The sequence below is a fragment of the Triticum aestivum genome, chromosome 4B (genome assembly GCF_018294505.1).
Source record: "Triticum aestivum cultivar Chinese Spring chromosome 4B, IWGSC CS RefSeq v2.1, whole genome shotgun sequence".
Lineage (NCBI taxonomy): Eukaryota > Viridiplantae > Streptophyta > Magnoliopsida > Poales > Poaceae > Triticum > Triticum aestivum.
This window is the reverse complement of record NC_057804.1, coordinates 168734299-168760411: the sequence shown is the minus strand read 5'-3', so window position 1 is coordinate 168760411 and position 26113 is coordinate 168734299.

Here is a 26113-nt window from a genome sequence, read left to right as displayed (position 1 = left end):
CATATGCATCATTTTCAACAAGGGGATGGTGGGGTTTAACTGCAGCAAGCCAGCTTTGACTCGGTGGCTATCCTAAACTACTACTGCAAGCGACTCTTATGAGGTGGCGCACACGAGTCCACATATTCACCATATCAATACACCACTATGGATCCGCTTCCGTCTCCCTACGAGAACGCCATCCATAGCACTCACGCTTATCTTGCGTATTTTAGAGTATCCACTTTCACTTGTCTATGAACTGATATAAGCAACCCAGAAGTCCTTTTCCGCGGACACGGCTATTCGAATAGATCATATTAACCCTGCAGGGGTGTACTTCTTCACACACGCTCTCACCACTTACCGCCGTTTACACGACATGTACTCGGCAACCTTCAAGCGGAAGCCCAACGTGGGTGTCGGCCACGGCCTGCCTAAACACTCGAGTCTCTAGTCCAGGTTTATCGCCTATTCGGGTTCCATCCATGAGGAGATCCGGCCGGAGTTTCGCTCACAGCCCCAAACGATGTGAACAGGGTTCCCGAGACACCAAACGGGCGCCCGGTACACCGTGCCACGTGCCTACCGCATCACAGCCCACCCCTACAGTCAGCGCTGCGCACGGCCTCCAGCATACTACAAACACCAGAAACTACTTGCAACTCCTGGACAGAGGACAAGGGTGATCAAGAAGCCGAGAGGGTCCATTGGTTTCGGGCCCAATGCGTGGTAGTAGCTGAATCATGGATCACAAACACAGAACTCAGTTCCTGAGGACGGCTGCAATGAGACAACCCACCATGTACTCCTACATGGCCTCTCACCGCTACCTTTACCAAATCGTGTTCACACACTTAGCTCACACACAGTAGGACATGTTCACACGCCTCTGATTCATCCCCGATGAATCAGACCTGACTCAACTCTAAGCAGTAGCAGGCATGACAAACAAACATGAATGAGTAGGCACAACAGGGCTCAAACAACTCCTACCCATGCTAGTGGGTTTCATCTATTTACTGTGGAATGACAGGTCATGCAAAGGATAAAGGGGTTTCCTTTTAAAAGGAATTTCATAGTTAAGTGAACAAGGGATAGCATTGGTCAGACCCAAAAGATATAATGGTGTATGCTCGAGGGATCAACCACGAGTAAGACAACATTACGAACATCGTTGGTTCTGATTTGATTTGACGATAGCCCACACTCAAATCAAAGGATTGATGAGACGATAGGTCCAGCAACTGATCACAAGGACCAATCGATGAAGATATCATCTTTCTTCAACACACACTACACAAGAATATCCCTTTGGAACGAACTAAGTCAGGCAAGCTTTTATCTTCCAACTCTCCAAGTTGTCGTTTAGCTTAACCAACTAGCTCAGGGGTATCCAACACGGATTCTTGGAGAAAGGGTGGTTTACAATAACCCAACTTGATCACGAGCTCAACATGGCGGTCAGGTGACAACCTGGTAGTACTTCCGAGAAGATCTTCGGAAAATCACGAACCACTGATATGTTACTAAGCTCGAGAACAATCTTGCTTTTCAGGGCAAGATGATATGATCAAATGAGCGAGGACTTAGCAAATCCTATCTCATCAATCGAGGAGTGCACCAGGAAAATGGACTAGGTAGCACAATCAACCTTAGGGTAATGATTCAATAGTCAACTCGCTAAGGATGACGTTATTGTCCATTTAACTACCAAGCAACGTAGTTGCTTGGAGTATTGATTTCACACATCATGATTCACTTGTCGACATTCCGGTTACAATAACACAGGAACCGAGGAATGAACAATGATGGCAAGAAGTATCACTGTACCAAGAGTTCATAGGATGGGGTGCAATTCCTATAACAATCCCGATATAAAAGATGGTAATACTCCAAGGTAGAACAGAGCAAAAGCTGGATTGGCATTTGATCTGCGGAGCACAACTTCTTTGACCCAATCCTGGATATGGAAGAGGTACTGGAGTTTGTTTCTCCTAGTCATTCTGAATGGAATGGCTTGACGGACCACAAGAGTAATAGGCATCGATGAACGAATGCACACATAATCTTGACTATCAATTGATAGACGGGGGTCAGAAGACAACTAAAGAGGGACAACTCAAAGGAACATACGATTTTCTGAGTTGTGGATGCATGGTTTAGCATGTCGAACGAATTCAACATATTTCTTCCGGATAACCCAAGCAGAAAGGTAGAACTGGCAGAGCCACAATATATAATGGAGAACTCATCAAAAATAATCCTGTTGTGATATTTCAGTTCAACGAGGAACTTCTGCCATAAGTAGTTCATGGTATTTGGAAGAAGAAGATACCACGGACTTCAAGGACTATCGCAAAGGTTGCTAATATCCTAAAGGAACGAGCAAAACTATCAACATGAAGCAAGTAGGGTGAATCTCGGGTTCAAAACCCAGGGATAGAATACCTACTACTAAATGGCATCACGGGATGCTTTCGATAATGACGGCCAGAGTCATCACACTGGAACATAAATCATGGCTAGACTACTAGATGATCCCCTGAGACACCTAGGGTCATAATAGTAACTCCAACATAATGTCAAGGCAATAGAATACCTCAACTCAACAATTAGTGTGATTGAGCTGGCATAAAGGAACGTCGAAACCAGAGGGAAAGGATTTTGCAAATGCATCAGACTATTTAGAAACCTGGAATGACTCGGACAGCATAACGGCTGTAAATGCTCAGAAAAGATTTGAGACATTCACAAAAATGGTGGCATAACCACTCAGAAGCACAATATCAAGGTCTCGAGATCAACAGTTAACATACAAAAGTACTAGGAACTGAAACGAGGCTTAATCCAACAATCTTATAAGTCTACGGATTAGTAACACGTGATCCTGATAGAAAGAAGAGATAGCCTAGTTCTTAATCCCTGTAGAAGAGAAGATGATGACTCAGATCAGAAGGCCATGAGGTATAAGGAGTAAAAAGAGCCTTACGTTCCATCCCACAATCAATTCCCTTATATAACTAAAGAATTTCTAGACTCAACTTCGACCAGTTTGGCTTGGTAACCTACAGGCAGTCAGGCTCTGATACCAACGCTGTCAGGACCCCGACTCGATGCCACATAGGTCTAGCATGTAACACCTCATATCACTTTGCGGCCTCACGCACGGTATTCCCACGGGTGTCGCCTTACCTTTGCCCGGGACCGTTTGCGTCTTTTGGCACACGTATATGATAGTGTCGCTAGCACCCATATGATAAGGAGCCCGGGCTGACATGGCTAGTCGTAAACCCAAAGTGGCACAGACTTACAGGGACAGGCATCCATGACCCAGCATCGAACGTGTCGGTCATCAGCGAGTGAATCCAGGCTGTAGCACTGGGCTAGCAGGACTCCGGTGAACCGGGCTGTAGCGGGCTAACAGGACTCCGGTATTCATCGCGTGACATTTCCCCGAAGGGACAGACACAGGAACGAAGAAGGACACATGCCGGCCAGCCTAAGTGTTCCGGAGCAGTAGCAAGCTACCATGGCTCAGTGGAAACACTAGGAGACATTTCCCGGTAAAAGAGGCTACTAAAGATAAACAACTAGATGGTCAGATCCCACACATACCAAGCATTTCAATAACATACACACAATATGCTCGATATGTGCAATACAACATGGCATCACAAAATGACTCTACGACTCAAGTAGTTTATTCAATAGGCTCCGAGGAGCGAGATATTACAAACATGGGTCTCATGACCCAACACTCAGAGCATACAAGTCAAAGCACAAGCGGAAGCTATCATGTCTGAGTACAGACAACTATAAATGAAAAAGGCTGAGAAGCCTGACTATCTATCAGATCCTGCCGAGGGCACAAGATCGTAGCTGAGGTATCAAGCTAAACGTCGAAGACCACGCGGAATTACTAGTGAGACTGAAGTCTCTCTGCAAAAACATAAAATAGGCAAACGTGAGTACAAATGTACCCAGCAAGACTTACATCAGAACTAACTACATATGCATCATTATCAACAAAGGGATGGTGGGGTTTAACTGCAGCAAGCCAGCTTTGACTCAGTGGCTATCCTAAACTACGACTGCAATGTAACTCTTTTGAGGTGGCGCACACGAGTCCACATATTCACCATAGCAATACACCACTATGGATCCGCTCCCGTCCCCCTACGAGAACGCCATCCATAGCACTCACGCTTATCTTGCGTATTTTAGAGTATCCACTTTCACTTGTCTATGAACTGATATAAGCAACCCAGAGGTCCTTTTCCGTGGACACGGCTATTCGAATAGATGATGTTAACCCTGCAGGGGTGTACTTCTTCACACACGCTCTCACCACTTACCGCCGTTTACACGACATGTACTCGGCAACCTTCAAGCGGAAGCCCAACGTGGGTGTCGGCCACGGCCTGCCTAAACACTCAAGTCTCTAGTCCAGGTTTATCGCCTATTCGGGTTCCATCCATGAGGAGATCCGGCCGGAGTTTCGCTCACAGCCCCAAACGATGTGTACAGGGTTCCGTGACACCAAACGGGTGCCCGGTTTACCCGGCCACGTGCCTACCGCATCACAGCCCACCCCTACGGTCAGCGCTGTCCACGGCCTCCAGCATACTACAAACACCAGAAACTACTTGCAACTCCTGGACAGAGGACAAGGGTGATCAAGAAGCCGAGAGGGTCCATTGGTTTCGGGCCCAATGCGTGGTAGTAACTGAATCATGGATCACAAACACAGAACTCAGTTCCTGAGGACGGCTGCAATGAGACAACCCACCATGTACTCCTACATGGCCTCTCACCACTACCTTTACCAAATCGTGTTCACACACTTAGCTCACACACAGTAGGACATGTTCACACACCTCTGATTCATCTCCGATGAATCATACCTGACTCAACTCTAAGCAGTAGCAGGCATGACAAACAAACATAAATGAGTAGGCACAACAGGGCTCAAACAACTCCTACTCATACTAGTGGGTTTCATCTATTTACTGTGGCAATGACAGGTCATGCAAAGGATAAAGGGGGTTCAGCTACCGCAGCAAGTAACAGATGAATCGTTGTTGTCCTAATGCAGTAAAAGAGAGCAGGAGCGAGAGAGTGGGATTGTATCGGAATGAACAAGGGGGTTTTGCTTGCCTGGCACTTCTGAAGATAATATAGCTCTTCATCGGTGTCATCGATCACATCGTCGGTACACGTCTATCGAGAGGGGACAATTACCGGCAAATACAGAAGGAAACACAATCAATGCAATGCACAATATGATGCATGCTATGACATGGCAACATGCTGGTGTTTTGAGCTAATGCATCTAGCAACAAGTTAAATGGAGTTGGTTTGAATCCTAGGTTCAAATTCAAACTCCATATGTGATTATTTAAATGCCATTCACTTCATTTGTCCTAAACAGTAGTGATAAGTTATTCTAACATGCATGAAAAATGTACAGATGGATTCCTTGAATTTTTCTGATAATTTTTCATATATAAATTATTTAATTTGGAGTTACGGTTAATTTTCTATGAATTTTAGAAGTTTTAGCTATTTTCTGGAATTTCCTGATTATTTTTAAATCCAGAAAATACTTATTGCGTCAGCCCCACGTCACAGTGACGTCAGCAGGGTCAACTGGGCGCTCAGAGTCAAACCTGACGTGTGGGGGCCACACGTCAGTGACACAGGAGCTAATCCCGGTCAAACCCAGCGCTGACTGGGGTTTGACCAGGGGTGGGGCCCGCTGTCATTGGCCTAGGGGGTTGGTTAGTGTGGGGGGGGGGTTAGCCGCTAATGATGCCCACGTCATCATCGCCGGACTTACGCCGGCGGCGACCAAAATGGCGGCGGCAACGCGCCGGACTTGCGCTAAAGGCGACGGGGGCGGCGGCTGAGGGCACCGGGGCGTAGCCCGGGCTCTCCCGCATCTGATGGGGTAGGTGGGAGGCTGCGGGAACGCCGGGGCTCGTCGGAACGGAGCTCGCGGCGGCGCCGGACTTCGGGTGGTAACGGGCGCGAGGCCCTGGTGGGGTTTTGGACAAGCTGAGCTGCGCATGGGCTTCCTGTGAGCCCCACGAGCTCAAAGCCGTGCTCGGATGCGGCCGAAACAAGCTATGGCCGCGACGACAACATGGCCGGCGGCAGCGAGCTCCGGTCATCGGCAAAGTGGCAGCTGCGGCGTGCAAACGAGAGAACGGAGAGGGGGAGAAGGAGCGGTAGCTCACGGTGGTTGCGGCAGCGTCGGAGCGGGCTCGGGGATGGCTTGGTGACGACGAATCAACGACGGCGATCTCGGGCGGCCGGAGATGGGGAAGATGGCGTGGGCGGCGATGCAGGGCGTCCGGCGGGGCATGGGTTGGTGGAGAGGAAGAGGGGGTCGAGGCGGAACCTCTGGGATGCTTAAGGGAACGAGGGAGAGTCCATGGCCGCGGTGGTTCTCATCGGCGGCGACGGCTGCGTTCGGGTTCGGGCGAGAGAGAAAGAGCAAAGGGGCGGGGCCTCGAGGAAGAGTGAGAGGGGTCCGAGGGGGTGGCGTGGCGTCTCCGGGCGTCGAGGAGGGAGGCAACCAGGCAGGAGGTGGCCAGGGGGGAAGCAGGAGGTGGTCGAGGCCTCTCGGGCGCGCGCCACGCCTCTGTTCGTCCTCCTGGCAGAGGAGGAAGAAGACAAGGGGGAGGAGGTGGGCTGGGCCGGCCAGATGGGCTGGCCAGCTGGGCCAGTTCTGGTGGGCTGCACGGGTGAGGCCAGGTAAGCTGGGCTTCTCTCTCTCTCTCTCTCTTTTTTATTTACTGTTTTCTATTTTTGTTCTGTTTTATTTATTTTGCCACTGTTTTGAATTTTAAAATAATTCAAACAATGCCAAAAACTCCTCTGAATATTTTATATTGCTCGATGGACTTTTCCAAAAGCTTATAAAATATTTCAGGGGTATTTGAAATTATATTCTAATTATATGAATATAGTTCAAATTCAAATAGCTAATGAATTAAATCCAAAATCCCAAAAAATAATTCCTCAAAAATGTTCAATATTTTGGTTGGGACCAGAACCCTTACCAAAAATTATCAAACATTTAAGAAGAGCCTTTTGGAGCAATGAATGAGATTTCTAGGGTTTTTGCCCCTCTTTTATTTAGGCTTTTGAGGCTTCCAATATTCCTCAATTCAAGTTTCAAAAATATAGACATGATGCACACATGAAGCTAGCCTAGAGCATTACCAGAAGCTAGGGATGTGACAGTGTGCATCCAACTCGCTTGCTCACGAAGACCTAGGGCATTTGAGGAAGCCCATCGTGGGAATATACAAGCCAAGTTCTATAATGAAAAATTCCCACTAGTATAAAAAGACAACTTATGAGACTCACTACATGAGTAACAAGGTGCTACTTTGAAGCACAATATATGAGACTCACTACATGAAGAACTAGGTGCTACTTCGAAGCACAATATATGAGACTTACTACATGAAGAACTCGGTGCTACTTTGAAGCACAAGTGTGGAAAAAGAGATAGTAGCATTGCCCTTTTTATATTATTATTTTTGGGCCTTTCTTTTTTTTTCTTTTGGCCTTTCTCTCTTTTTTTTTACTTGGGCAATGCTCTAATAATGATGATCATCACACTTCTATTGATTACAACAAAAAAATTACAACTCAAAACTTAGAACAAGATATGACTCTATATGAATGCCTCCGGCGGTGTACCGGGATGGTGCAATGAATCAAGAGTGACATGTATGGAAAATAATGCATGGTGGCTTTGCCAAAAATACGATGTCAACTACATGATCATGCAATGGCAATATGATAAAAGTAATGTATGTCATGATGATGATGGTGGAAGTTGCATGGTAATATATCTTGGAATGGCTATGGAAATGCCATGATAGGTAGGTATGGTGGCTGTTTTGAGGAAGATATAAGGAGGTTTATGTGTGATAGAGCGCATCGTATAACAGGGTTTGGATGCACCGGCAAAGTTTGCACCAACTCTCAAGGTGAGAAAGGGCAATGCACGGTACCGAAGAGGCTAGCAAAGGCGGAAAGGTGAGAGTGCGTATAATCCATGGACTCAACATTAGTCAAAAGAACTCATATACTTATTGAAAAAATTTAGAAGTCATCAAAAATCAAGTACTACGCGCATGCTCCTAGGGGGATAGATTGGTAGGAAAAGACCATCGCTCGTCCCCGACCGCCACCATAAGGATGCACAAGCCAGGTACAGTTCATGTTTCAAATTTGTTACACAACTTTAACCATACGTGCATGCTATGGGACTTGCAAACTTCAACACAAGTATTTCTCAAATTCATAATCACCCAACTAGCACGACTTTGATATTATCACCTCCATATCTCAAAACAATTATCAAGCATCAAACTTATCTTAGTATTCAATTCACTCAAAAGAAAGTTTCACATATCTTGAATACCAAGTATATTAACATTAAGCAATTTACCATGCTATTAACGACTCTCAAAATAATCTAAGTGAAGCATGAGAGATCAATAGTTTCTTTAAAACAAATCCACCACCGTGCTCTAAAAGATCTAAGTGAAGCACTAGAGCAAAAATTATCACGCTCAAAAGATATAAGTGAAGTACTATGAGCAAAACTATCAAGCTCAAAAGATATAAGTGAAGCACATAGAGTATTCTAACAAATCCCAATTCATGTATGGCTATCTCAAAAGATGTGTACAGCAAGGATGATTGTGGTAGACTAACAAGCAAAGACACAATTAATACAAGACGCTCCAAGCAAAACACATATCATGTTGGTGAATAAAAATATAGCTCCAAGTAAATTACCGATGGAAGTGGACGAAAGAGGGGATGCCTTCCGGGGCATCCCCAAGCTTTGACTTTTTGGTGTCCTTGGATTATCTTGGGGGTGCCATGGGCATCCCCAAGCTTAGGCTCTTGCCACTCCTTGTTCCATAATCCATCAAAAGAATTCACCCAAAACTTGAAAACTTCACAACACAAAACTCAACAAAAATCTCGTGAACTCCGTTAGAGAAAGAAAACAAAAGACTACTTCAAGGTAATGTAATGAACTCATTCTTTATTTATATTGGTGTTAAACCTACTGTATTCCAACTTCTCTATGGATTATAAACTATTTTACTAGCCATAGATTCATCAAAATAAGCAAACAACACACGAAAAATAGAATATGTCAAAAACAGAACAGTCTGTAGCAATCTGTAACTAACGCAAACTTCTGGAACTCTAAATATTCTACCAAAATAGGAAGTCCTGGACAATTTGTTTATTGATCAGCAGCAAAACGAATCAACGCAAAAGAACGTTCCTGTGATTTATCATAACTAAATTCGTGCATGCAAAGTTTCTGTTTTTCAGCAGAATCAAATCAACTATCATTGTAGGTTATCCTATAGGTTCTACTTAGCACAAACACTAATTAAAACATAAAACCACATCCAAACAGAAGGTAGATGGATTATTTATTCCTAAACAGAATCGAAAACAAAAAACACAAAATAAAATTGGGTTGCCTCCCAACAAGCGCTATCGTTTAACGCCCCTAGCTAGGCATAAAAACAAGGATAGATCTAGGTATTGCCATATTTGGTAGGCAATTATTCAATGAGGCATCTACCTCCTTTGGAATTTTTCTTTCTTTCTAGTAATTGTCAAATTTTTAGGAAAAAGATCGAAAAATTCATTCATAGCAAAAGGTTCCTTAATGATGGAAAAAAGATTGGGTTGAACACTTATAGATTTAAGATCCGCAGTTTCCTTACTAGATGATTCACCCTTATTCTTAGGAACATAAATAAGCTTAGTATTTTTGGTAGACGAACTTGGAGTATTTTGCACGGAAGAAAAAGCGGTTCCCAAGTTAGTAATGATACCCTCAAGTTTATCGATTCTTGTAGAGTCTAGATTTATTTTTTCATTAACTATGGGATCTTTTTCTTTAATATTTTTTAAAGTCATTCCTACCTTAGATCCGTATTGGGTAATTTGATTGTGGATCTTTTTATCAAGATTTTCAATTGATTCAATGGTAGCAACTTTATTTTCAATGGTTTCAAGCCTTTGCATAACATGCTCCAAAGTTAACGTAGTTCCATTAATCAAAAGGGGTGGTGAGCCAAATATATCTATTAAAGCATTATAAGAATCAAAAGTATCGCTACCCAAAAAATTCCCTCCGGTAATGGTATCAAGGATATATCTATACCAAGGATTAGCACTTACGTAAAAATTGCGAAGAAGAACTGAGGTAGATTGCTTCCTGGTAGATTTATTTTGAGCATTGCAAATTCTATACCAAGCATCTTTTAGATTTTCTCCCTCCCTTTGTTTAAAATTTAAGACTTCATTCTCGGGAGATAGCGGAGACAATATGAAACTAGTCATGACGACAAGCAAACTAACACACGAGCAAACAAAAAGGCAAGGGAAAAAAGGCAAACGGGAAAGAGAGGAGGAGATTGGGAAAGAGAGGGCAAATAAAATGGCAAGGGTGAAGTGGGGGAGAGGAAAACGAGAGGCAAATGGCAAATAATGTAATGCGAGAGATAGGGATTGCGATGGGTACATGGTATGGTTGACTTGCTTGCGTGAGCCTCCCCGGCAACGGCGCTAGAAGTTCTTCTTGCTACCTCTTGAGCACTGCGTTGGATTTCCCCAAAGAGGAGAGGATGATGCAGCAAAGTAGCGTAAGTATTTCCCTCAGTTTTTGAGAACCAAGGTATCAATCCAGTAGGAGACCACGCACAAGTCCCTCGTACCTACACAAAACGATAGCAAATCGCAACCAACGCTTAGGGGTTGTCAATCCCTTTACGGTCACTTACGAGAGTGAGATCGGATAGAGATAATATTTTTGGTATTTTTGATAGATAGATGCAAAGTAAAAAGTAAAGGCAAAGTAAAATAAAGCAAGTAAATAAAGTGATAGAGATTGATATGATGAGAATAGACCCGGGGGCCATGGGTTTCACTAGTGGCTTCCCTCAAGAGCATAGAGATTCTACGGTGGGTGAACAAATTACTGTTGAGCAATTGACAGAATTGAGCATAGTTATGAGTATATCTAGGCAATGATCATGTATATAGGCATCACGTCCAAAACAAGTAGATCGAAACGATTCTGCATCTACTACTATTACTCCACTCATCGAACGCTATCCAGCATGCATCTAGAGTATTAAGTAAAAACAGAGTAATGCCTTAAGCAAGATGACATGATGTAGAGGGATAAATTCATGCAATATGATAAAAAAACCATCTTGTTATCCTCGATGGCAACAATACAATACATGCCTTGCTGCCCCTTCTGTCACTGGGTAAGGACACCGCAAGATTGAACCCAAAGCTAAGCACTTCTCCCATTGCAAGAACTACCAATCTAGTTGGCCAAACCAAAAAGGATAATTCGAAGAGACTTGCAAAGATAACTCAATCATACATAAAAGAATTCAGAGAAGAATCAAATATTTTCCATAGATAATACTGGATCATAAACCCATAATTCATCGATCTCAACAAACACACCGCAAAAAGAAGATTACATCGAATAGATCTCCATGAGAGAGGGGGAGAACATTGTATTGAGATCCAAAAAGAGAGAAGAAGTCATCTAGCTACTAGCTATGGACCCGAAGGTCTGAAGTAAACTACTCACACTTCATTGGAGGGGCTATGGTGATGATGTAGAAGCCCTCCATGGTGGATGCCCCCTCCGGTGGAGCTCCGGAACAGGTCCCAAGATGGGATCTCGTGGATACAGAAGGTTGCGGCGGTGGAATTAGGTTTTTGGCTCCTGTTCTGATCGTTCGGGGATACATAGGTATATATAGGAGGAAGGAGTACGTCGGTGGAGCTTCGAGGGGCCCACGAGGTAGGGGGTGTGCCTAGGGGGGCGCGCCCTCCACCCTCGTGACCTCCTCGGGCATTGCTTGGAGTAGGGTCCAAGTCTCCTGGATCACGTTCGGTTGGAAAATCACGATCCCGAAGGTTTCATTCCATTTGGACTCCGTTTGATATTCTGTTTCTTCGAAACACTGAAATAGGCAAAAAAACAGCAATTCTGGGCTGGGCCTTCGGTTAATAGGTTAGTCCCAAAAGTAATATAAAGGTGGAAAATAAAGCCCAATATAGTCCAAAACAGTAGATAAAGTAGCATGGAGCAATCAAAAATTATAGATACGTTGGAGACGTATCAATACACAAGAACATTAGTTTGATGTAAGAACGTGGCTAATACACAGATGTACTAGTATGTACCAAAAATAGAAAGGCATGTCATATTCAAAGGTATAATGTGTAAGCTAAGCAGATGCAATTTAACCAAATTGGAAGCAATACAAGCTAGACATCCGACTGGAGTGGTGAGCATGATCATCTAGGACCAGAGAGCCTGGTGGGAGGCAGGCTACTTTGCCACCATCACGGCTTTTTAGTTGGCTTCCAGGTGATGCCTGTCTTTGCTGGGCTTGTCACTGGCTCGGCCAATGCCCTAACTAGCTATTTGCCTTCTAGTGCTCACGGGATGGTGGTTCATGTAAAAAATATCTTTCCTTATCTTAATAAATACCGACTTCGGCCTTTTGAATACAAGCTAGACACCATATGGAACATGCAACCACATATGACACTACGAAGTTAAAGCAAGCACCTGGGATGGTGGTTCATTACGAGCGAGGTCATCAACTCCAGATCTACGTTTATCGTCTCCATCTGCTGACACTGCACCCTTTATAGCATTGTAACGTGTCGTGCCTAGCCGCATAGAAAGCTGGCACGACTTGTCTGTTTTCTTTTTTGCTTCTCTCAAGGCAGACTCTGAAATACCCTTGCATAAAAACACAATAGTGAGAGTATGGGTGAAGTGTGTGCAGAACTAGTGCACTGTAAAAGTAGCAGATAGCAGGTGGCTGGAAAATAAATGACAGGAGACATATGATAGCTCTAAAACATTGCATGGCAAACAAAATTAGATTCTACTCCGTATGATTTTGTAATATATGAGCATAGGAAATGCAGGTACTCCTCCAGCACACCACCACATGTGATCATATCTAAGATAACAGTCGACTAAAAATAAATAGGTCAGTCGATTTTTTAATGAACCGTCCGATCTATAAGGAACGGGCAGATGGCCTTCGTCTACCTCCCACCAGTCACTGTTGACGATCTTTCTCGAACCGCTAGCGGCCCAAACCCCTGCCTCCGCCGCCCCACCCTCCCCTCGACCTCACACCACCGCCGTGCTTGGCAGCGCCCCAAGGCCATCCCTTTAATCTCGGCCGACCTCCAGAACGGGCGCCAGTAGCTCTAGGCCCCACACGCCCCTAAGATAAACAGCAAGGCGCTGCTTCCCTGACGTAATAGGCGTACTAGCGCCTGTTACGCTAGGGAATGCTTCCGTTAATTGGGAATCAACTGACCAGAAATTGAAATTCATGGGGGCGACGGACCTCTAGCTAAGGTGAAATAGTATATGAGGAGAAACCTTGTGCATCGCGAGTTACTAGGAACATCTAGTATGAAGAAGAAGCGGTCAACTAGTATCTTCTATGGGATGAATACCATGCAAGCATACACGTAAGATTTGCACGAATAAGGGAAGAGGAGTACCCTTATCGGTTGCCAGTGTGGTGTCGATATGTCGCGGCGATCTTCTTGTTTTTCCCGGGGGAACCGATGTTTTTGAGAGCCGTGGATCCTTGGACAAAACCATGGCCAAATTGTTGACTGTGTTGCCATGGCCGTATATCGGCGGAGGGGAAGCAGATCCAAGGCGGCGAAGGACGACGTAGCAGGAACAGCTCCGGTGCGGTGGACGGTGGCGAAGTTGGAGCAGCAGCGGTGAGGCGCAAGACGGCGTGGTTGAACTGGCTCAGGTACGTATGGCTCGGCCTCGGCTTCAACTACTAGCCGTGGAGGGCGTTGCGGTTGAGGTTGCGGTGGACGACAACATCGGGGTATGGGCTCCGGCGTGATGGAGCAGGGCGGCGGTTGATGGGTTGGATGGGGTGGCGGACGGAGGACGCCGGGGTTTCGCGGCTGGTGGAGATGTAGTTTTTGTGCCCACGGAGTATGAATGGGGAATCGGACGGGTGGGCGGGGGGAGGGGGGAACCATGTTTCGGTCTGGGACGCGCTTGTTTTTGGCTTTTTTGAACAGAAGATGGGACGCGCTTGTTTGAAATTTGGGGAAAGTACAAACTTCGCCCCCCTCTTAAATTTTGGACCTACTGCGGGTCGGGGGTAGGATGGTAATCCCAGGTGTCCCAAATAGTGGGCGGGAGCGATTTCGGCCGCACGCATCTGTGCTTAGGCGGCCATTGTGTATGAATGTTTTTCGGAGGCGGTTGCATGGTGTCTAGATGAAGCTACAAACCTACCCCGGTTTAGACCTTTGGACGTCGGGCCGGTAGGTTTTACGGGTCAGAGTTATTAGAAAAGTAATTTCCTTGTACTACCAAACATTGGTCTCACGCGGTTTCGGGCGAGTAGAGGCTCTTTTGGCGCTTCGTTCAAAATTTTGAAACACAAGCATTCACATTTAGAGTACTCTTGAACTATGAGGATTGACCTAAATAGACAACCTTATATTTGACCTTGTATGTTTGAAAACCTCATTAAATTATCCGCTTCTTTTTGAAATTTTGACACTTGAAAATCCTATAACTACGATTATTTTGGAATGGAGGAGCTAAATTTGAATCTATTTTGTACACGACTACATATGCTATTATGTACAAAATCAGAGCAAAGATTGGTGCCCCCATAATTTAGGTATGATTTACAAATGCCATGATATCAAATTCAAATAATTGAATGGACTTCATGTTGAATTCGATTTTTTTAAAACCACCTTAAGTTGAATTCAAATGTATGCTAGTTCATAGGTAGCTATTTATAATGTTCATTGTGTAACTTTCGTATGTATAATGTGCTTTACACACACAACATGAACTATACTCACGTTTATATTCGATTGCTAAAGCAATGCATTGTCTGGAGTTCAAAATACTAACTATGTGGATCAATTGTGTCGAATAATAACATAGACATGCTCAAATTCGATAGAATCTAGATGTCTAATGGATCAATGACCGTTCCTTATGCGGATTACAAATATCATGATCCCATCCTAATATTTGGATACAATTTATATCTTTAATCAATGTGTATAGCAGCCTTTTACGTGTATTTTTACTCTCCATCGGTGGTCTCTCACACATGCTCACACACTCTCTCCCGAGGTGTCTTTCTCACACACATGCTCTAGATATAACCCTCCCTCCCTCCCGTAACCATTTACAACTGTTTTCACTAACCTTTATCACAAGCACTCTTCCTCTCGCAAGCACACACATGCACAATCCCCATCGACCCTTTCTATAGACATGGACCTGCCTACATGTCTCATGTATGCACATTATCTTTAGGCATGTCTCTCACGCATTGTCTCACACCTCTCTTCCTAATCGACGAGTATGATTCTTGCAGAGCATTTTGTAGGATGCCCCTTAAAGTTAGGTTGGATGAATAGTAATATCAGAGATAAAGGGGTTACCTTAGTTCGAGAACCTAGGGTTACAGATCCTAGCCGGCTTTGTCAGTGGACATAGAGTCCTTCACAATTCTGCTATCTTTGTCTTGTACGACTAGTCATCCATGGGCCTTCCTAAATGCGTCATGGGCTGACCAATGTGGCGCAGGATGGAACCGAACAAAGGGTGAGGGAGTCCTGGACTAGGGGGTGTCCGGATAGCCTAACTATCATCATCGGCCGGACTCCAAGACTATGAAGATACAAGATTGAAGACTTCGTCCCATGTCCGGATGGGACTTTCCTTGGCGTGGAAGGCAAGCTTGGCGATACGGATATGTAGATCTCCTACCATTGTAACCGACTCTGTGTAACCCTAGCCCTCTCCGGTGTCTATATAAACCGGATGGCTTTAGTCCATAGGACGAACAACAATCATACCATAGGCTAGCTTCTAGGGTTTAGCCTCCTTGATCTCGTGGTAGATCCACTCTTGTAATACCCGCATCATCAATATCAATCAAGCAGGACGTAGGGTTTTACCTCCATCAAGAGGGCCCGAACCTGGGTAAAACATCGTGCCCCTTGTCTCCTGTTACCATCCGCCTAGACGCACAATTCAGGACCCCCTACCCGACATCCGCCGGTTTTGACACCGACATTGGTGCTTTCATTGAGAGTTCCTCTGTGCCGTCACCATCAGGAAGGATGCCTTTTCCCGTCTTTAAAGACGGCACCGTCGTCAAGGGAGCTTTGGCCGCTGGCCAGACTATCCGGCTAGGCAGTTTTCTTATGACCGCCTGTTCGGCTACCTCTCTGACAATGACCTCTCAGGACATTAAAAGCGATCTTCACGTCAGCTCGGAATTCACCGAGCAGCTAGATCCGATTGAGCTCTTCTCCATAAACGAGCTCTTGGATTGCATCACCGCCCTGGGAGTCGCAACCGACTACGATCAGATTGGGCTTAAAACCGATCTGAGAGAAATTAACTCTCCCCAGGTTACCCACCATGTTGTTGTGGTAGAGGAGCAATGCGGCGACTCTTCTTCTATGTTAAAAACCAACTATGTCCGGATTCCCGATCCCTCCATGCCGGATTCCCCCGGAGGGACGGACGCTAATCAAATACTGAACCTAAAGTCAGGCATCGGACCAGATTTGTTGGAAAGCGTCCAGCAAACCAAGCTTCCGAATCCGTAAGCTTCTTGGCCTTTGAGCCTCAGATCGGGCGAGGTTCCGAACTTGATTCCACCCGCCCACCCAAACATAAGCGGTCTATCTCAAATACGGCAAGAGCCCGATGAAACAGTACATCATTACTGGGCCAGATTCCTCCTGGTTATGAACAGGATAAAGGACTATCGTGAAGAAAGCGCGATTTCAATCTTCTGCAACAATTGCACGGACAAGGGAATCATAAACGCCATCAGTCGTCGCGAAGTTACACGCTTTGCCGACCTAGCGACCATTGTACAAAAATATTGCGCGATGGAGAGTGCCTGGAAAACCGAAACTAGGTTTTGGGACAATCCGGCCCTGAATACAACCCCAGTCCGAAATAAAAGGGTGCGTCATACTCAAGCACCTGGGTTAAAAACCAAAAAGCAAAAAAACCCTGAAGGGTACGGAACCGTACTGGAGGGATGGCTCAACGGACCCTCCAAATCCACAGTACGGAGGGCGCCACTCCAACACATAGCCTTCGAGCATGTTGGATATTACGGCAGGTGGCCAAAAGTGGCAAAGGCTTTTTAGCCCCGGGCCATCAGCCAAGCAGCACCAGTACGGTATTAACAGTCTTCGAGACTTTGCATCAAATAACATGCAGAAACGAACAATCCGCAGCCTCGCTGAAGTCTACCAAGTAGCAACAACAAATCCATGGAGTGACACGGCTATCACCTTCAATGCCAGCGACGAACCTAAATTCCGAACAGCTAGAGCACCAGCCGCATTGGTCCTCAGTCCGATAGTGGACGGCTTTCGTCTTACCAAGGTACTCATGGATGGCGACAGTGGATTAAACCTCATCTACGAAGAAACCCTTCAAAAAATGGAAATTGATTGGAGCCGCATCGAGCGGAGCAGCACAACCTTCAGGGGAATAATCCCTAGTCGAGAAGTACGCTGCACAGGAAAAATCACACTAGATGTAGTGTTCGGCTCGCCGGACAATTACAGGTCCGAAGAGGTCACATTCCAAGTGGCCCCATTCAGCAGCGGATATCATGCCTTGCTAGGGCGAGAGGCATTCACAATCTTCCAAGCTATACCCCATTACGGGTACATGAAGCTCAAAATGCCCGGACCCAATCGAATAATCACTCTCGCCAGTGATCCAGATACAGCACTCCGAGCTGAAAATAAGACAGCCGCACTGGCCCTAGAGGCATTATCCGAAGCCCTAGCGGCAGAGGAATTAACTACGCTGCGCTCCACGGTGGATAGGAACGACGTGATACTCGATAAGAGGTCCAAGTCCACCTCTTTTAAACCAGCAGACGAAATAGTCAAATTTCAGGTCCATCGAATGGACCCCACAAAGACGGCATCCATTGGGGCACAATTAAATCCTGATGTAGAAGCCACACTACGAGAATTCCTTCGGGAAAATTGGGACATTTTTGCTTGGCACCCTTCAGACATGCCAGGAATCCCATGCAGGCTGGCAGAGCACAGCCTAAATATCCTAAAAGGATTCAAGCCAGTCAAACAAGCTCTTCGGCAATTTTTCGAACCCAAAAGATAGGCAATGGGAGAGGAGCTAGCCAAACTCTTAGAAGCCGGATTCATCAGAGATATCAAACATCCGGACTGGCTAGCCAACCTGGTAATGGTACCAAAAAAGGACAAATCTTGGCGCCTCTGCGTCGATTTCAAAGACCTTAACAAGGCCTGTCCAAAGGACCCTTTCCCTCTCCCTCACATCGACCAAATCATCAATGCTACCGCAGGGCACGATTCATTGTGCTTCCTCGATGCATACTCCGGATACCATTAAATCAAGATGGCGGAAAAAGACCAGGCCGCAACGGCATTCATTACTCCATATGGGCCATTCTGCTTCAACACAATGCCCTTCGGACTCAAAAACGCTGGCGCAACATATCAGCGCATGATTCAGACATGTCTGGCTACCCAGATAGGCAAAACAGTAGAGGCATGCGTAGACGATGTGGGCGTCAAGACCAAACACGTCAAAACTCTAGTAGACGACTTGAGGGTGACATTTGACAACCTCCGAGCATATGACATTAAGCTCAACCCGGAAAAATGTGTCTTCGGAGTACCAGCCGGAAAGCTTTTGGGCTTCATTGTATCCGGTAGAGGAATTGAAGCAAAGCCAGCCAAGATCCGAGCTCTGTCACAATTGGATATCCCAAAAGACCTCAAGCAAATACAAAAACTAACTGGGTGCGTAGCGGCTCTAAGCCGCTTCATCTCCTGTTTGGGAGAAAAGGCTTTGCCCCTCTATCGCCTCCTCCGGCGCACCGAACACTTCGAATGGACGGATGCCGCCACGGCCGGACTCGAAGAAATCAAGGCCATACTGGCAACAAATCTGATCCTGGCCGCACCCAACCTGGGCGAACCTATGTTATTATATATCGCAGTAACACCTCAAGTTGTCAGCGCGGTACTCATCGTCGAATGAGAAACAGAAGGGCACAGATTCCCTCTTCAAAAACCAGTGTACTACGTATCCACTGTCTTAACTCCATGCAAGTCCCGGTACCCACATTATCAAAAGATAGCGTATGCGGTGTTCATGGCATCCCGGAAGCTGTGACACTACTTTCAAGAGTGTTCCATAATGGTGGCCTCCAAAGTACCTCTCAATGATATTATAAACAATCGCGATGCAACGGGCAGGATTGCAAAATGGGCCATTGAGCTCTTACCATTTGACATAACCAACAAACCACGGCGAGCTATAAAGTCGCAAGTCCTGGCTGACTTCGTCGCCGAATGGACCGAACCCGAACTCCCTAAAGAGTACGGCGCGTACTCCAATTGGATAATGCATTTTGATGGATCCAAAATGTTGGCTGGCTTGGGGGCTGGCATCGTCTTGACGTCCCCAACTGGAGACACAGTCCAATACGTACTTCAAATAATGTACATGGACTCCAACAACGCAGCCGAATACGAGGCCCTTCTACACGGCCTCCGGATGGCAATTTCCATGGGCATTCAACGCCTAGAGGTGCGCGGGGATTCAAACCTCGCAATATCCCAAGTAAATGGAGACTTTGACGCCAAAGATCCGAAAATGGCAGCTTACCGCAACGCCGTCCTAAAAATGTCAGCTCGGTTCGAAGGACTCGAATTCCATCATGTAGCCCGGGATAATAACCAGGCAGCAGACGTGTTAGCACGCATCGGTGCAAAACGTGATGCCGTCCCTCCAAACATCTTCCTGGAATGCCTCTTTAAGCCATCCGTATTATGGGAAGAGGAGTCCGGAAATAACAATCCGGAGCCAGTTGCATCACCTAACTCAGACAATTCTGACACAATCGGCGGCTCAGCCAATGAAATAACACCTTCAGCCCACAAAATAATGGCAGTAATTGCCCCGTGGACGGAACCATTCCTAGCCTACTTAATTAGGCAGGAACTTCCCGAAGACCAAAATGAGACCCGCTGCATAGTTCGGCGATCTAAAGCCTACAAGGTCCATGAGGGAGAACTTTATAAGAAAAGCACAACCGGAGTCCTTCAGAGGTGTATCTCCGAAGAGGAGGGGCAAAATCTCCTGGCTGAAATTCACGCCGGACTCGACGGGCACCACGCCGCAGCCCGGGCCCTTGTAGGCAAGGCCTTCCGTATAGGATTTTATTGGCCAACAACCCGGGCAGATGCTCAGGACTTAGTCCAATGATGCGTCGGTTGCCAGCTCTTTACTAATCAGAGCCACATGCCACCCATCGCCCTCAAAACTATATCCATCACCTGGCCGTTCACAGTCTAGGGGCTTGACATGGTTGGACCCCTTAAAGGGGGAACCCACAAGCACAAATACTTATTGATCATGGTGGACAAATTCACCAAATGGATTGAATCCAAGCCGGTTAAAACGGCAGAATCCGGACCTGTGATAGACTTCATATCCGGGGTAGTATACCGTTTTGGCGTCCCCCATAGCATCATCACTGATAACGGCATGAATTTCACGGCCGACGAGGTTAAACTCTGGTGCAAAAACATGGGCATCAAGCTCGACTACGCTTCAGTCTATCACCCCCAAACTAACGGTCAAGTCGAGCGAGCAAATGGTCTAATCATGAGCGGCATCAAACCCAGACTAGTGCGGTCCCTCAAGGAATCTAACACGCACTGGGTAGAGGAGCTCGACTCCGTACTCTGGGGGCTACGGACCACGGCAAACCGAACTACCGGATTCACACCATTTTTTATGGTGGACGGCGCAGAGGCAGTTCTGCCCTGCGATATAATTCATGACTCACCTCGCGTGCGCATGTACGAAGAAAGAGAAGCCGAGCTGGATCGGCAGAACAGTTTGGACGCCTTAGAGGAGGAGCGGGACGTGGCAAAAGCTCATTCCGCATTTTATCAACAGCAGGCTCGAAGATATCAAAGCAGAGAAGTACAGGCCAAAGCTTACAATGTTGGCGAACTTGTTCTACGCCTGCCGGACAAGAAAAAGGACAAACTTAAGCCCAAGTGGGAAGGTCCCTTCATCATCGACCAAGTCCTGACCGGTGGAGCATACCGTCTATGTAACGCATCTGACAACCGACTCGAGCCGAACCCATGGAACGCAGCCCGTCTCGAAGATTCTACGCCTAACGCCGGACTCAGAGTTCGTCTCACTCCTCCATCCATCTTTTTACATTTTCACTGTCTCTTGTCCCCCTCCTTCTTCCCACCTTTTTTTAATACCTTTGATAGGCTGATTTGTGCATTGTTCGCACACACTTGATGTGCTCCTAGCACTCATTATACCTGGGGGCTTCTTTAACAGAAGCTTATTTATACGGGCTTCATGCCCAACACATGTGTCATACTTCCGCATGCCTTTTATTCACCATTATATGCATCGATATGACTTAAGTTTTGGCCAAGCTGGGTTGCCTGGATCCTGTGCTTACCCCTACGTTCCCGATTGTTCGGCTAGGAGATAAAGGGAGCACCTCTGCGATTGTTACTGCTGGGTCAGCCGGATGTGTACCTCAGACTGGGTGAAGCCGAAAGCTAGTGTTCTTAAGATAATATTCGGTCGGTGACTTGAAAGATGCTTTATTACTTACTTATTTATTTGCCCCCAGATGCTTTTTCTGCTATTTTCGCAGTCCGGACATGCACTTTGGGGCATGCCTCCCAGGGAAAGGAACCCTTAACGGAACTATTCTCCCTGGAAGATGTTTCTAACTAACCATGTAATATAACATAGCTAGTTGGGCACTTGTCTGATAAAGCAATTATGACCCCGACGCCTTGTCTCCATGCATGCCCCAGTTCTTCTATAACTGTAAGGGTATTCGGACACACTCCGGACTGTTGGGTCCTGAGGTTGAAGCGAAAAGGTCCGCAAAGACAAACGATCTACAATCTGGCTAGAAGGCATTTTACATGTCATTTCAAATTACATCGTCAAACTGACTGATTGTACTCCTCTTCAATCCCATCTAACAGGTTGTCTAACTTACAGTCCTGTTGGGAATATTTTGCGGCCAATTCTACTTGGCTGTACATCAAGCTCACAGGGATCTCCTTCCCATCAGGCCCCGCAGGTCCGACCTCGGCCATGTGGTTTGGGTCAGCCTTCGAGTACCGCGTCTTCACCATGGCCCAGGCCTCCCTGGCGCCTTGACGGCAGTCCGATACCTTCCACAGACGGAGGCGTCGCCGTGCTCCCTGAAGCTTCTCAGCAAGCCCTCCAAGGCCCTCGGGTAGGGAGACGGAAGGCCATAAAGCCTGAACGACGCCACTCATCGCCTGCCGAACACGTTCGAGCAGTTGCACCAGCTCGGGAAGTTGGTCACCCGTTGAACCAGGCATTTCCTCCGCAGGGCGACCTGTGAGCACACCTAAAGACACATTTCTGTCAATTGACTTCCTCGCTGAATTCTTCTTTTCAAAGGAATTTGCTCAAGCACTTACTATAAATGCCGCGACGAAGCCGCTGATTCTCCTTCACGAAGCCAAACAGCTGGGCCCGAACACCTTTCAGCTCTTCTCCTAGCTGGGTGTGGGCATCTTGGAGCTTGTTTCTCTCCTGCTGTACCTTCATAAGCACCCTCTCGCCGGCCTTTAGCTGACGCAGTAGCTGTTGCTTGTCCGGATCTAGTCCGGCGCCCTCTGCAATATTATTGTCAGATTTACGCACACGCCGCACTTTGTTAACTACTTATCTTTTTGAAGTACATATTACCAGCGGGGGTCTCTGTGGCTCCCCCTGTGGTGGCTAGTGCGGCCTCAAGTTGGGCCTTGCACTCTTGGAGCTCCAGGGACAGGTGGGTATTCTTCTGTGTAAGATCCTGCATAATAAATGATCCTTAAATCAGTTATTTTAACTATTTTAAGTCTCGGGGGCTACTAGCATATATAACTATTAAAATTACTTACCCGTATGTCCTTCACATACTGCTCCGTGGCTCTGGTTAAACCATCTTGAGCAGCACGAAGGTGCACGTTTCCCGCATCAAAGGCATTCAACGCCTCCGGGGAGAAACACGCGTCACGAAGAACTGTCCGGCGACGCCTGTGATTCATGGCGCTCTCCACCTTAGACCGGGTGGCGGATAGCCTGTCGGCATCCTCCGTTGGAGGAGCATCCGGCTCTTGCCTTGTGTTCGCCTCCACTTCCGGACCATGCGATGGAGCATGGCTGGCGGAGGCTTGATTGGCAACCTGTCCGGACACTGTCCGGCGAGCGCTCTTTCTCCTGGAAAAAGTTATGAGCATTAATATACCTCCTAGGGATCCTTCCCTTAAAAACAACGGTGCGCTGTACCGTTGCGGTGACGTTTCGATTCGCGTCGCACTCCTCTTCCGCCTACTGGGCCGAACTGACCCTTGCTGGTCAGCCGCCGCAGGTTTGGCTTCCCACCTTAAAGGCACCTCCTGCGATGCACCATCAGTATAGGATGGTCAGAGTTGAGCACGGATCAAATAATGGTGTCAAGACCTCGGTCGTAGTCACCTGGGAGGCCGGAAATAAACCGGGGTAGTCAGCCGTAATGGCGACTAGGGCATTGTCCATGCTAAGTTGGTGGAACACCCCGTCAATCAGCTCCACCTTTATGTCCGGATCCTGCGGAGGTCGGATCAAGGGATCATTCCGGATCCTCGGGCTGTGGAGTTAGGCTTCGTATGCCCTCCACGTCCCGGCGCAGTTCCTGCGTCGAAATCATGAAGTAAGATACTTGACTTTGGAAGTATGGATCGGGTAGATAAACGTCCGCTTACCCAGCTCCGAGGGTTGTTCATGGAAAATCCGTTCAATGGATTCGTGCGGAGAAAGTCCTCCTCCTCCCCCTTGTACAAGCCGGACAGGATCTTTGCCAGATCGGCTGCCGAGCCCGGCCCTCTGCGGCCATAATGGGTGGCATCGTCTTCCCCGTTGAAATCCCACATAGGGTGGCCCCTATATTGGAGTGGTTGCACCCCTCGCGTAATGCACATGTCCATGATTCCAATCATGGTCAATCCGGAGTGGGCCAGTAACCTAATCCGGCCCATCAGATAATGGACGCTCCCATCATCCTCCCGTTGAGGGCTCCGCGGGCGCTAACTCAGGCGTTTCTTCAAGGGAGCATTGCTGAACTCCGGGAGGCCGATCCGAACTGGATCCGGCAGAGGGGCGTCCTCCATGTAGAACCATTCCGAAGGCCAGTCTTCGGACGCCTTCTTCGGGGTGCCGGATAGATATCCGGTCCTGGTGATGCGCCATATTTCGGCTCCGCCCACTTGATATATCAACCCCTCATAAGAACGGGGTACAAGGCAAAACAATCTCTTCCACATCGCAAAATGGGGCTCGATGCCCAGAAACAGCTCGCAAAGAGCTACAAAGCCCGCGATGTGCAAAATGGAGGCAGGTGTGAGGTGGTGAAGCTGGAGTCCGTAGAACTCCAGGAGCCCCCGGAGAAACGGATGTATGGGAAATCCGAGTCCCCTTATTAGATAAGGGACGAAGCATACCCGCTCTCCTTTGGAAGGGTTGGGGACGCTCTCCGCCTGCTTTCCACCCTTGAAGGTGGCCAGTCCGGCTCGAACCGGAACCATGAAAGCTGGGGGAAGATATCCCTCGGTTTGGAGTGCCACTAGCTCGCTGTGTGGAACTGAGCATCTCCCCCAATCTCCTGGCTTAGGGCTGGGAGCGCGAGAGGAGGAGCCGCGTCGACTATCCATGATGGAATGGATTTTTGTCAGAGGCGCTTCGATGAGAACTTGCGGATGGAGGATGGTGTGAGCTGGATCTAGATCCTCGCCTCTCTTATAGGCGGCTCGTTTGCACGGCTAGGGGGTACAATGTAAAAATACCCTAGCTTTTCGCATTCATACGACACGTGGAAGAAGGCCATTATTGGGCGTGGAAGCCAAGGAGCGCAACATTTATAAGGAAGCCAGACACTATTCGACAGGAACATGAAGTTTGAAGGAGAACCTGCCTTGCAACGCCAAAGACAATATACGCGCCGGACTCGTCGTCGCTGAAGCCCGGTTCGGGGGCTACTGAGGGAGTCCCGGACAAGGGGGTGTCCGGATAGCCGAACTATCATCATCGGCCGGACTCCAAGACTATGAAGATACAAGATTGAAGACTTCGTCCCGTGTCCGGATGGGACTTTCCTTGGCGTGAAAGGCAAGCTTGGCGATGCGGATATGTAGATCTCCTACCATTGTAACCGAATTTGTGTAACCCTAGCCCTCTCCGGTGTCTATATAAACCGGATGGCTTGAGTCCATAGGACGAACAACAACCATACCATAGGCTAGCTTCTAGGGTTTAGCCTCCTTGATCTCGTGGTAGATCCACTCTTGTAACACACATCATCAATATTAATCAAGCAGGACGTAGGGTTTTACCTCCATCAAGAGGGCCTGAACCTGGGTAAAACATCGTGTCCCTTGTCTCCTGTTACCATCCGCCTAGACGCACAGTTCGGGACCCCCTACCCGAGATCCGCCGGTTTTGACACCGACAAAGGGCCTCACCTCAACCCACCGGACCTCACGCGGTGACACACCCTCTGCCCCCACATCTTGTTATCTTCTCACACCCACACATACCAACACAAACACCCAGTGGCGGAGCCAGGAATATAGTATGAGGAGGGCCAACTCTAGTAAATCCTTGCTAGGGAGGGCCAGCTCATAAAAATACACCACTTTTGCTACCATTGTACATCTATTAGCATGCATATTAGGCTTAATACAACAATGTTAGGGGGGCCAGAGCCCCTGCTGGTCCCCCTGTCTCCGCCACTGCAAACACCACACACACAAAAAATTCTCCTGGTGCCTCTATCCCCTCCCCCCTTGCATATACACACTCAAGGGAAGGGAATCTCTCATCATGACGTCACATTCGTCTCTCTCT